Source organism: Saccopteryx bilineata, chromosome 3, assembly GCF_036850765.1.
Source record: "Saccopteryx bilineata isolate mSacBil1 chromosome 3, mSacBil1_pri_phased_curated, whole genome shotgun sequence".
Taxonomy (NCBI): Eukaryota; Metazoa; Chordata; class Mammalia; order Chiroptera; family Emballonuridae; genus Saccopteryx; species Saccopteryx bilineata.
In genome coordinates, this window is record NC_089492.1 from 58,924,961 (window position 1) to 58,938,769 (window position 13,809).

Genomic DNA, 13,809 nt, shown 5'->3' on the forward strand with positions numbered 1-13,809 from the left:
AACCTATATATCATATTTACAAACTTATTTGACCAACATTCTCTCTCTAAAATCAATAAATTTTAAAAATATATTAAGAAAAAAAATAACCTGCTGTTTTACTATACCTGTTGAGTGACACCTAGTAGGGTAGAGGGTGGGAAAAAGAACATGGCTATGAAGGCTGGCTGGTCAAATAGGAAAAGCTATAAACACACACACACAACTCTCTATATATGTATACATACATGTATATTCATGTATTCAAGTGAGAGAACACACTCAGATGAATCATGATTCCTACTCTCAGGAACTCACAGGCTAGCAGAGGGAGACAGAGGGAGACGTGAATAACTGAAACACGCATGCTGCAGGCTGTGCTAGAAATACTAGTGATAAAAAACAGGAGCATCTGACTCCCCAGACACAACGTCCTCATTTCTGGTCCACTTCCTCTACCACTGATGTTCAGTCAGGGGCTCTGCTGCGCCTTCCCTCCAAAGGGACATTCAGAAATGTGTTGCATAATTTTGACTGTCAGATGTCTTAGTTCATTTGGGCTGCCATAACAAAATACCACAGACAGGCCCTGGCCAGGTTGGCTCAGTGGTAGAGCATTGGCCCAGCGTATGGAAGTCCTGGGTTTGATTCCCAGTGAGGGCATACAGGAGAAATGACCATCTGGTTCTTCACCCCTCTCCTTCTCCTTTCTCTCTCTCTCTCCCTCTCTCCTCCCCTCCCACAGCCATGGCTCAAATGGTTTGAGCAATTTGGCCCCGGGCACTGAGGATGGCTCCAAGGCCTTGCCTTGGGTGCTGAAATAGCTCAGTTGTTGAGCAACAAAACAGCAGCCTCAGATGGGCAGAGTATTACCATGAAGGGGGCTTGACTGGGTAGGTTCCAATGCGGGAGTCTGTCTCTCTGCCTCCCTGACTCTCACTTGATAATAAATTAAAAAAAAAAAAAATACCACAGACAGCATAGCTTACAAACAACTTAAATTTCTTTCTCACAGTTCTGGAAGATGGAAATTCAAGATCAGAGTGGCAGTACTGCCAGGTGTGGGCCCTCTCCTGGTTGCAGACTTCCCACTATGTCTTCACATGGCAAACAGGACTAGGGAGCTCTCTGCAGGGCCTCTACTAAAAATCTAAGGAAACAATAGTACCAATTCTGCAGAAACTCTTTCAGGATTTTTTTTGTTGAGAGCAGTATTAAAGCTGGAAACAGTGAAACAAGGAAGGGCCTAGAATAAAAGAAACAACAGGAAAGAGCATAGGCAGGGCCTAGGCTCTCTGGAAATCTTATGAGAAAGAAATGAGCTTAGACTGGGAAGCTAAAAGGGGCCTTGGAGACAGGTTCAGGAAGTAAGCCTGAGACAAGCTGCCACTACCCATTGCTCCCTTAATAGCATGTCTCCTGGGGAACCTTAGAGTTCAAGAGATGCATGCCTGCAGGGGAAGAAGAGGAGGAGTGGAAAGGAAAAGGTGCAGTCATGCTCCCACAAGGGAGAACACTGTTTCAGAATTTTTAAAGTGAAGGAAACCCTTGCTCTATGAGGCCAGTATTACCTTGATAACAAAATCAGACATAGACATTATGAAAAAAGAAAACTATAGACCAGTATTTTACATGACTACATGTGCAAAACTTCTTAACAACATGTTGGCAAATTGAATCCGACAATGTAAAAAAAGTTTAACTCTCTTTATTCATAGATGACATCATTTAGGTAGAAAATTCAATAAAATCTACTAGGAAAAGCTACTAGAACTGTGAAGGCGAACCTTTTTATAAAAACCACCCACTTTTGCAGTGCTGGTCAACCTGGTCCTTCCCTCTCACTAGTGGGCGTTCCAGCTTTCATGGTGAGCATAGCAGAGCAACCAAATGGCACTGTGATTGGCCCACCATGAAAGCTGGACCGCCCACTAGTGGGTGGGAGGGACCAGGTTGACCAGCACTGCAAAAGTGGGTGGTTTTTATAAAAAGTTCATCATCACTGTACTAGAATAAGTGAATGAAGCAAGGTTGCAAGATATAAGATCAATATACAACACAATGATATTTTATTTTATCAATAATCCAAAATTTAAAAATTTTAGATATTATTTACAAAGCATCAATATATATATATATATATATATATATATATATATATATATATAAAAGACCTAAAAAATATATGAAAGGCCTAAATTGTAAGAAGTACACATCATTACAGTGAGAAATTATGGAAAATCAAACAAATGGGGAGAGATACCTCCTTCATGAATGGAAACATTAATGTATAATTCTCCCCAAATTGATCTGCAGATTCCAATAATCCAAATCAAATTTAGCAAGCATGGGAGGGGCACAAATTGACAAGTTGATTTTAAAATTCATATGAAGCCTGACCAGACAGTGGCGCAGTGTATAGAGCATTGGCCTGGGATGCTGAGAACCAGGTTTGAAACCCCAAGTTCCCCAACCTGGGCGCGGGCTCATCTAGTTTATACGCGGGGTTGCTGGGTTGAAGCCCAATGTTGCTGGCTTGAGCCCAAGGCTGTTGGCTTGAGCAAGGGGTAATTGGCTCAGCTGGAGCCCCCCCAATCAAGGGACATAAGACAAAACAATCAATGAACAATTATAGTGCCACAACTATGAGTTGATGCTTCTCATCTCTCTTCCTTCCAGTCTGTTCCTGTCTCTCTCTTTCTCTCTCTCTCTCTTTAAAATATAAAATAAAAATAAATAAAATAAAATAAAATAAAAGTCATAGGGAAATGCAAACACCCTAGAATAGCAAAAGCAACTTTGAAAAGGAAAAACAAATTTTGAGGGTTATGATTATGTAATTTCAAGGTTTATTATAAAACTATATTAGTCAAGACAGTGTGCTATTAATTATAAAGAGAGATAAGAAATAGCTCAATAAAATAGAAAAGAGATTCAAGAAATAAACCCACACATCTGAACAACTGATTTTTCTACAAAGATGCAAAGGCACTTGTTTTATACTAAATTTTCAATAAATATTTGTTGTAGTGGTAGTAATAGTATCTTGCACCTTTATAGATCTCAGGAAAAAAAGAAAGGAGAGAGAAAGGAATGAACATACAGTTGGAAAGAAATGTTAAACTGTCTTTATCTGTAGACAACATAGTTGTGTCTATAGGCATCCATTAGTTAATAGATGCGTATTACTTCTATTTGTGATGGAGAGATCATAGGCAAGGCAGCTCTCTCAGCAGCAGGAACACAAACCCCTTCTTTCTCAAGCAGGCTGGGACAACACATCACAGACCACTACAGGGCACACAAGCAATGGTGGGGTGACAAAAAGCTTTGTGCCAGGTCCCTCAAATGTAAAGGGATCAATACATTAACAATTTTATTAATATTAGTACCTAAGCAGTAAGAATGACTACTTAAAATTACAGAGTTGACTTAAGAGAAATTTGTCCTTTTAGACCAAGTGCCCAAACTGCTAGTTAGGGCTCTGCTTGACGACAATCTTTGTGAGTGTATCCTGTGGGAATCCTGCATGAGTCATAGATGGCAGCAGTTTGCAAGCTGGCTACCAATTTCAAGGGGATAAAGATGAGCCATCCTGAAGGTATTACGATTCCCAAGGCTGAAGAGCAATAGGCAGTCCTTAGGACATATGGGTCCTTCCAGAGGACTTGTCTTTATCTGGATAGATGCTCTACTTAGACATTTAATGAGCTGACACTTTCTCACTTACAGATCTTGGGATTTTAACAGAAAACAATCAGGTATCCTCACAGCATGGGAGTGTAGGTGGGAGAGATGATAAAGTCACTGTTGGAACAACCACACCATGGTAGACTAAGAACATCTTTCCTGCCCTGGCTGGTAGCTTGGTTGGTTAGAACATCACCTCAATGCACAGAGGTTGCCATCAGGGCACATACAGGAACAGATTGATGTTTCTCTCTTTCTCTCTCTCTCCATTCTCTCTCTAAAATCAATTAATAAGTTTTTTTTTAAAAGAATATCTTTTCTTCACCTTCCAGGCTTGTCATTACTCATGAACCACAGCAGTTGGCAATGAGAGATTACTAACCACAAAAAAATTTTTTTAAAGAAGCACTGGGTAGGAGACAGAGCTCAGAAGAAATGAACTTGTATGAACAGCACTATCACTGGAAATGTAACATGTGAAGCAGTGACTGGTCAGAAACATAGATGTGAAAAATACTCAGCTGATAAGCAATTAAGACATATAGGAATAGTCTGACCAGGCAGTTGTGCAATGGGTAGAATATCAGACTGGGATGCAGAGGGACTAGGTTCAAAATCCCAAGGTCGCTCGCTTGAGCACAGGCTCATCTGGCTTGAGCACAATCTCACCAGCTTGAGTGCGGAGTTGCTGGCTTGAACATGGGATCATAGACATGACCTCATGGTTTCTGGCTTGAGCCCAAAAGGTTGCTAGCTTGAAGATCAAGGTTGTTGGCTTGAGCTCAAGGTCACTGGCTTGAGTAAGGGGTCACTCACTCTGCTGTAGCCCCCAGTCAAGGCATATATGAGAAAGCAATCAATGAACAACTAAGGTGCCACAACAAAGAATTGATGTTTCTCATCTCTCTCCCTTCCTGTCTGTCTATCCCTCTCTCTGTCTCTGTCACACAAAAAAAGCAAAAACAAAAATGACATATAGAAATAATTCTTACCACTTTGAGTTTGTGCATGAATTTCTAACTGAAAAAGTATTTGGAAGTGGATTGTACATTAGAAGTGAAAAATGATTCACCAGATGACTCATAAAACCATGAACCTGTACAGGCTTCAATATTTAGAATGCATTTTGTTTAGGACAAAGTTTCTAATGTAAGAGTTTTTTGTTGGTATATTGGTTGGTCTCTCTTTTAATCAGAAAAATCCAAGGACCTACTATTTTTAAATTCTCGTAATTTTTCTTGCATGACTGTGCATGTAACTTTGCTCAGTTAAAGATTTGAATTCAAGAAATATAAACTCACCACTATCATTTTTTTATGCTATAGAATTGGGATAATTCAGGAAAAGTAGGGAAGATTGTAGTTATTTGCAATCAGGTAGCCCTGGGTTCATTTCTCAGCTCTGCCACTTATTAGCTCTCTGGCTTTAGGCAAGTTCCTTAAATCTGTCTGAGCTGATTTATTCATTTGTAAATGGAGCCAACAGGAGTACCTATCATGTAGGGTTATCACAGGTATTAGATGGGACAGTGCAGCCAAATATTGAATAGTTAGCACAGAGCCCAGAAAACAGTATCTGTCCACTAAACAGAAGCTGCTGCTGCTATTATTTCATTATTATTATTATTAATTTTAGAGAGGAGAGGGAAAAAGAGAAAAAGAGAAAAAGAGAAAGGGGGGAGGAGCAGGAAGCATCAACTCTTATATGTGCCTTGACCAGGCAAGTGCAAGGTTTTGAACCAGCAACCTCAGCATTCCAGGTCTACGCTTTATCCACCGCGCCACCACAGGTCAGGCTGCTGCTGTTATTTTGTTGTAATGCAGTTGTTGTTACAGTCATAGCTCAGCCTAACTGTAAGACCCTTAGGAGAAAGAGGGACACACTTCAAGAGGAACATGTTTTTTTAACCTTTCAGGGAAATAGTGCCATCAAGGAAAAGGAATTAAAACAAAGATTAGTTGAGAATCCCACTTTTTCTCCCCATTTGTTTTCTGCCCTGGTGGTTGAGTGAATGGAAGCTTGAGCACAGGGCTCTTCTCAAACAATAGATCTACCCCAAAGCCTAGGATAGATTCCGGAAATCCAACTGCCACCCAGTGTTTCTAATTAAACATCAATGATGAGGCAGCCTTATTTTTGTGTATTCTTTGAGGGAGGGTGCAAGTTGCCAAATTGTGTGATATAGGAGCTCACATCACCACCACCAGCTGACTTCTGGTTTACCAGAGGTTTCCCTTTCATATGCTTCAGATTGGCAGGAAGGAGATCGGTATTACTTTTGCAGTATGCGTTAGTTACTCTTCATCTCATTTCTTTTAGGACTCTAAACCTTTTGACATTAGCATACAAAAACTATTGGTATTATAAAATAAATATTTATAACAAATACTTTTTTGGAGGAGCTCATGACAGTCATAGTATAATCTGCATGCCAATTTGGTCATCATTTGCTATTTTTATTACTTCCTTTCCAGGGAATTCCAAAACTACTTAAACTGCAAAAGGGTTAATAACTTGTCTAAGGTAAATTAACTCCAAGTTAAGCCCTGGCAAGGTAGCTCATTTGGTTAGAATGTTGTCTCAGTAAGCAAAGGTCATAGGTTCAATCTCCAGTCAGGGCACATATAAGAATCAACCAATGAATACGTAAGCAAGTAGAAAAACAAATTGATGTTTTTTTCTCTCTGTCTCCTGTCCTCTCTCTCTTTCTCCCTCAAAAAAAGAAACTAATTCCAGGTTGAGCCAGGAGTAAACTCATGTAATTAAACTTCTAGAACAATGCTTTTTATCGAATTTTTTGTTTCTGTTTGTTTTTGAGAGAGAGAGTGAAAAGGAGAGAGATAAGAAGCATCAACTCCTAGTTGTTTCAATTTAGTTGTTCATTGATAGCTTTTCATATATGCCTTGACGTGGGGGTTTGTTCAAGCTAGTGACCTTGGGCTCAAGCCAGCGACCTTGGGCTCAAGCCAGCAACCTTGGACTTTAAGCCAGAGACTTTTGGGCTCAAGCCAGAGACCATGGGGTCATTTTGACGAGCCCATGCTCAAGCTGGCGACCTAGGACTTTTGAACTTGGGACATCAGCATTTCAAGTCAACGCTCTATCCCACTGGTTCTCAAAGTGTAAGCCAGAGCGCACTGGTGAGCCTTAGAAGATTTCCAGGTGCGCCCTATGGTATTCCAGAGAAATATGTGCCTGTTGGGGACCAAAACAACAACAGGGTTTTTGGAGTTTAGATTTGGGGGGGACAGAGGTGTGGGAAATTGGTTGTAAGCTGACAGTCTGCTCAACCCCCCCACCTCACTTGCCTGATTAGATTGCAAAAGGCTGTTAAGCTGTAGTGCTGGATTATTTACACTACCCCCATATTCCCTGGAAAGACTGGAGACAAGTCTCTTCTATCCTTTGTTTGGTGTCAAGTTAAGATGATATGTATGGTGGGGGTTTTCTGCACTCAACACAATTAAGAGTAAAAAGAAAGGAATTCTTCAATGTATTGAAAAGGAAATGAGAGTCTGCCTTTCAAATATATGCCCAAACATTGAAGAAATCACTAGGACACATCAGGCTCATGTTTCTCATAAACACAAGAATGAAAAAACTTAACACATCCGCACTGGAACCTGCCGAATTTACTAAATCTTACTAAGAATGTATCTATCTATATAAAAAGATAACTTTTTTGTCACTTTTTTATTTTTTAACCCCTCTTTTTTACAAATTCTAAAAAGTGTAACTCAAAAAAATATAACATAAAAATTTTTTGTTTTTGTTTTTTTTTTAATTTTTTTACAGAGACAGAGAGTGAGTCAGAGAGAGGGATAGACAGGGACAGACGGGAACGGAGAGAGATGAGAAGAATCAATCATTAATTTTTCATTGCGCGTTACAACACCTTAGTTGTTCATTGATTGCTTTCTCATATGTGCCTTGACCACGGGCGGACCTTCAGCAGACCGAGTAGCCCCTTGCTGGAGCCAGCGACCTTGGGTTCAAGCTGGTGGGTTTTTGCTCAAACCAGACGAGCTCACGCTCAAGCTGGCAACCTCGGAGTCTCGAACCTGGGTCCTCTGCATCCCAGTCTGACGCTTTATCCACTGCGCCACCGCCTGGTCAGGCCATAAAAATGGTTTTTAATGTCAGAATAAATTTAATTTTGTCGTATTTATTTCATTTAACTACCATAAAAACATGCTTGGACTTTATATGTTTCCTTTAATACTTGACTTAATTATTATAATATATTTCTCAGAAATTTGTATATAGTGCACCTACAATTATTTGTAGGATTTTAAATGCACCCTAGCTTCAAAAAGTTTGAGAACCTCTGCATTAGAGCCTCAGACCTTATATAAAATAATGTTTTTTTCACCATAATTAATTCATTTATTTAATCAATAGGCACATGCACACATCTATACTATAAGTCAAACTCTGTGCTCAGTACTCAGTGTATAAAAGTGAAAAATTAATGCCCAATCTAGTAGGGAATTATTTACCATTTATTCTGCCAAACCTGTAAATAAATAAGTACAACAAAATATTTCAGTATGAGCAAAGAAAGCCTGGGAAATATTTGATTTTACCTAGGAACATCAGGAAAAGCTTGACAAGAGAGATGATTCTTGAATCTTGAAAAATGAATAAATGATCCCAAGATGGATATTTTACATGAAGACAGCAGAAAACACATTCCAGGAAGACATATCAGAACAGTATCATGAATACGCCAAAACTAGCCTCTTGTGTCTACAAACAGCTGGGGATGGTTTAAGCCTATGTGAGAAAGGAGGCATTACATTAAAGTAAAACAGGACTAGCCTTTATTTCATCCTGGGAATTTAGATGTATCCTTTGAGCAGGAAGAAGAATTAAAGGATTTAAGCATGACCAGATTTGTATTGTAGAAAATGGATCTGGCAAAGCAGTGAAGATTGAATTGGGAAGATAGGGGACAAGTGACAGGAAGTTGAGTTAATCACAACTGCCCACACTTCAGGTGGTACTGTGGTTCAGACCATGGCAATAGCAGTGGAGTGAAAAGGTAGAGAAGATATGAAAAATTATGAGGAAATGGAGAAGTGGAAGGAAGGGATTCAGTAGGGCTCCTAGCTTTCTCCTCTGAGCGAATGGATAGATTTTGGTATCATTCACTGAAATGGGATTTAAAAAAGATGTTATAGGGGAAATGGTGAGATTGCTTATGGAACAAGTTGATGAAATGTCTAGCAGATAGTTAAAAGGATCTAGAATTCAAGGGAGTTCTGGCCTAGAGCTATAGATTTGGGAATAAACACCTTGTAGCTAGTAAAGATAGAAGAATTGATGAGGTCATCCAGAAAGAATATGCAGGTCAGTGTTTCTCAAAGTGTGATTCTTTCACCACATGCATGAGAATCATGGAAGAGCTTATGAAAATGAAAATTTGCATGCTCAATTCTATACTTACTGAAGTCATATTGTAAAGAAGGGATTCACTGGGTATTCTGTATTATGACCAAAACACCTTCAGTGATTTTAATGCCACTGGAGTTTGTCAAGGTTGTCCTGAGAAAATATAGAACCAGAAAGTGTGCATGCGTGTGTGTGTGTGTTTGTAGCTAGATTATAAATATCTCGTATATATATGAAAGAGAAAAAGAGAGAGAAAGAGAGATGTATTTTAAGGAATTGGCACATATGATTGTAAAGACTGGTAATTCCAAAATCTGCAGGTAAATTGGCAGTCGGAAGACCCTGGGAAGAGGCATGCTACAGCTTGAGTCCAAAGGCTGTCTGCTGGCAGAATTCCCTCTTTATTCTAAGAGATTAATCTTTTTTCTCTTAAGGCCTTCAACTGATTAGATGAAGTCCACTTACATTATAATCTCATCTAAAAAATACCTTCACAGAGACATCTAGAATTATGTTTGAAAAAATATCTGGGTCCTGTGGCCTAAGTTGACATATAAAAATTAAACATCACAGGTGGGAAGTCAGTGAGTGGAAAAGGAAGAGTTAAAGAAAGAACCCAAATGGACACAACACTGAAGAACCAGGCAAAGCAAGAAAGGATGGAGGCAGAGAAGAGCAAGGAGAATGACACAGAGACATCAGGAGTATTTCAGAAATGGTGCCATAAAAGCCAAAATAACAACAACAACAAAAAACACACCTAAACTAAAATGGTCAATAGTGTTCAATGACATTGATAAATCAAGAAGATGAAAATAATAATAGAATTCACTGAATTTGGGAAACAGGTATTTGGTGCTGTGCCAAGCAGATTCAGTGACACAGTGGAAGTAGAAACTTAATTGAAGTTAAATGGAGATAAAATCATTAAAAAACAAGAACAAAGATTACAACCATAATTGATAAAAGTGAAGGGGATGTACTGTTCAAAAAAAGTACAAATAGTATGAATTTTTATATCAAAAGTCTTAATACGATCATACCATTTGGCAGAGTTATTCTACTTTTAGAAAATTATTCCAAGTAAATAAATGTATATCTATGCCAAGATTTAGCTATAAACTATTTATCTGAATACAGTTTCTAATAATATTATCAAAAAAAGAAAAAAAGAAAGAGAGAGGAAAGAAGGAAAAAAGAAGGAAGGAAGGAAGGAAGGAAGGAAGGAAGGAAGGAAGGAAGGAAGGAAGGAAGGAAATAAAGAAGGAAGGAAAGAGAAAGAGAGATGGAGAGAGAGAGAGAGAAAGAAAGAAAGAACTTAAATGTACAATAATAGGGTATTGAGTAAAGAAATTATGTTTTATCCAAGGCAGATTTACTGTAAAGATAATGAAAGTTGAGTTTTGAAGTCTTCATTTGCATGGAGAAGGTTCTCATAATTTTGTATAATTTTACAGTGTTTTCCTTAAGTAAGGCCCACCAAATTGTATAATCTTTAGTCCCCCAAACTACACAATGGGAGAATATATTTGACAATACGTCTGATAAGGGGTTAATAACCAAAATTTATAAAGAACTTGTAAAACTCAATACTAGGAAGACAAACAATCCAATCCAAAAATGGGCAAAAGAAATGAATAGACACTTCTCCAAAGAGGACATACAGATGGCCAATAGGCAGATGAAAAAATGCTCAACATCACTAATCATTAGAGAAATGCAAATTAAAACCACAATGAGATATCACCTCACACCAGTCAGAATGGCGCTCATCAACAAAACAACACAGAATAAGTGCTGGCGAGAGGATGTGGAGAAAAGGGAACCCTCCTGCACTGCTGGTGGGAATGCAGACTGGTGCAGCCACTATGGAAAACAGTATGGAGATTCAAGAAATTAAAAATCAAACTGCCTTTTGACCCAGCTATACCACTTTTAGGAATATACCCCAAGGACACCATAGCACTGTTTGAAAAGAAGAAATGCACCCCCATGTTTATGGCAGCATTGTTCACAATAGCGAAGATCTGGAAACAGCCCAAGTGTCCATCAGAGGACGAGTGGATTAAAAAGCTTTGGTACATATATACTATAGAATACTACTCAGCCATAAGAAATGATGACATCGGATCCTTTACAACAACATGGATGAATCTTGATAACATTATACTGAGCAAAATAAGTAAATCAGAAAAAACTAAGAACTATATGATTCCATACATAGGTGGAACATAAAAATGAGACATGGACAAGAGTGTGGGGGCTATGGGGGGGAGGAGAGGAAGGGGGTTGGTAGAGGGGAAGGGCACAAAGAAAACCAGTTAGAAGGTGACGGAAGACAATTGGACTTTGGGTGATGGGAATGCAGCATAATCAAATGTCAAAATAACCTAGAGATGTTTTCTCTGAACATATATACCCTGATTTATCAATGTCACCCCATTAAAATTAATTTTTAAAAAATCTTTAGTCCCTTCCAAAACTGGATTCCTTCTGGGTGTATCTATATATAGTTATAAAAATAAAGCTGTGTTTAATAAAACAAACAACTTCCTCCAAATGGACAAATGATTGAACAGGGATTTCATCACAAGGGAGATATTGATGGCCTAGGGAAATGCAAAACACCACTTCTCACCTAATAGAATGGCTAAATTTGTTTTTTAATGCTGGTGAGGATGCAAAGCACATAAGAGCTCTTCTATATTACTATTGGGAATTCAAAATGGCAGTGTACCACTTTGGAAAAAGTGTGGCAGCTTCTTATAAAGTTAAACCTGCACTTGCCATATGACTCAGCAGCCTCACTCCTAGGAATTTACCCAAGAGAAATGAAATTGCAGGTCCACACAAACACTTGTACATGAATATTTATAGCAGCTTTATTACGGATCACCAAAGACTACAAACAACTCAACTGTCCATCAATTAGTGTATGGATAAATAATCTGTGGTACATCTAGATTTTTAATAAACTGGACTTTATTAAAATTAAAATCTGCAGCTATTTGAAAGTCATTGTTATGGAAATGAAAAGACAAGTTACAGATTGGGAAAAATATTCACAATATGTATATTTCACAAATTACTTGTATCCAGAATTTATAAATACTTTTCACAAATTTATAAACCCAATTAGAAAATGGGCAAAATATTTGAACAGATGATTAACCAAAGAAGAGATTCTTATAGCAAACAATCACATGAAAAGGTGCTGTACATCATTAGAAAGATGCAAATTAAAATCACTGCAATAGGCCCTGGCCGGTTGGCTCAGCGGTAGAGCGTCGGCCTAGCGTGCGGAGGACCCGGGTTCGATTCCCGGCCAGGGCACACAGGAGAAGCGCCCATTTGCTTCTCCACCCCCACCCCCCCTCCTTCCTCTCTGTCTCTCTCTTCCCCTCCCGCAGCCAAGGCTCCATTGGAGCAAAGATGGCCCAGGCGCTGGAGTGGCTCTGGTCGCGGCAGAGCGACGCCCCAGAGGGGCAGAGCATCGCCCCCTGGTGGGCAGAGCGTCGCCCCTGGTGGGCGTGCCGGGTGGATCCCGGTCGGGCACATGTGGGAGTCTGTCTGACTGTCTCTCCCCGTTTCTGGCTTCAGAATAAAAAAAAAAAAAGAAAAAAGAAAAAAATAAATAAATAAAATCACTGCAATAGGCTCTGGCAGAGTTGCTCAGTGGATAGAATGTTATCTTGGCATGCCGGGGTCACAGGTTCCATTCCTGGTCAGGGCACATATGAGAAGCAACCAATGAGTGCATAACTAAATGGAACAACTAGTTGATGCTCTCTCTCTCCCTCTCTATTCAATGCAAAAAAAATTTTTTTTTCTTGTTTATTTTCTCCTTTTAAATTCATTGTGTTGATATGGTTTCAAGCATCAATGGAAAAAATTTTTAATTAAAACCATTGAAATTATTGAGAACGCACTCAACACCCAGAATGGCTAACATAAAAGAACAAATAAACAGAATAAATTCAGCAGTAAATAGAAACATACTATGGAATACATTCAACAATGTGAATGAATCTTAAAAGCCTATTTTAAGTCAAAGAATCTAGATATACACACACAAAAGTCTAAGTATTATATAATTCTATTTAAATGACATTCTGGAAAAGCTAAAACTACAGGAACAGAAGTCATATCCATAGTTGCCAGAGACTGGGAGTGAGGAAGCAAATGACAGAAATGTTCTAGATCTTGGTTTTTGTAGGGTTTATATGACTGTATATATTTTTCAAAAGCATCAAACTGAGCACTTAGAAAAAGGTAAGTTTTACCACATGTAAATAATATCTTAATAAATCTGGCCTAAAAAATGAAATTGTAGAAAAATATTTAATGACATGGAATGATGGCCATGTAATGTTACTAAAGGAAGAAAGCAGATTATTAAAAAATCTATATTCATTTTTATAGGTCAAATATTTTACATTAAAATAGATAAATATAAATACATGTACAGAGAAAAGAACACAAAAACAATATTTCAACTATAGTTACTTTGGAGTCATTGAATCATAGGTAAATTTTAATTTTTATATTTGGGGGAAAATGCATTTTCTAAATTTTTTGTAACAAGTATGTACATCATGTAATTTTTGAAGTGGATTTTTGTTGATGGTGGTAGGGTGGAGAGTTTTTAAAGAACATAGAAGAAGTGGAGGAGCCAGACACAGAGATTCTAGTCTGTTCTGACAGGTGTGGCTGTTTAGAAAGTTATTATAAAGAGGTTCAGATCAA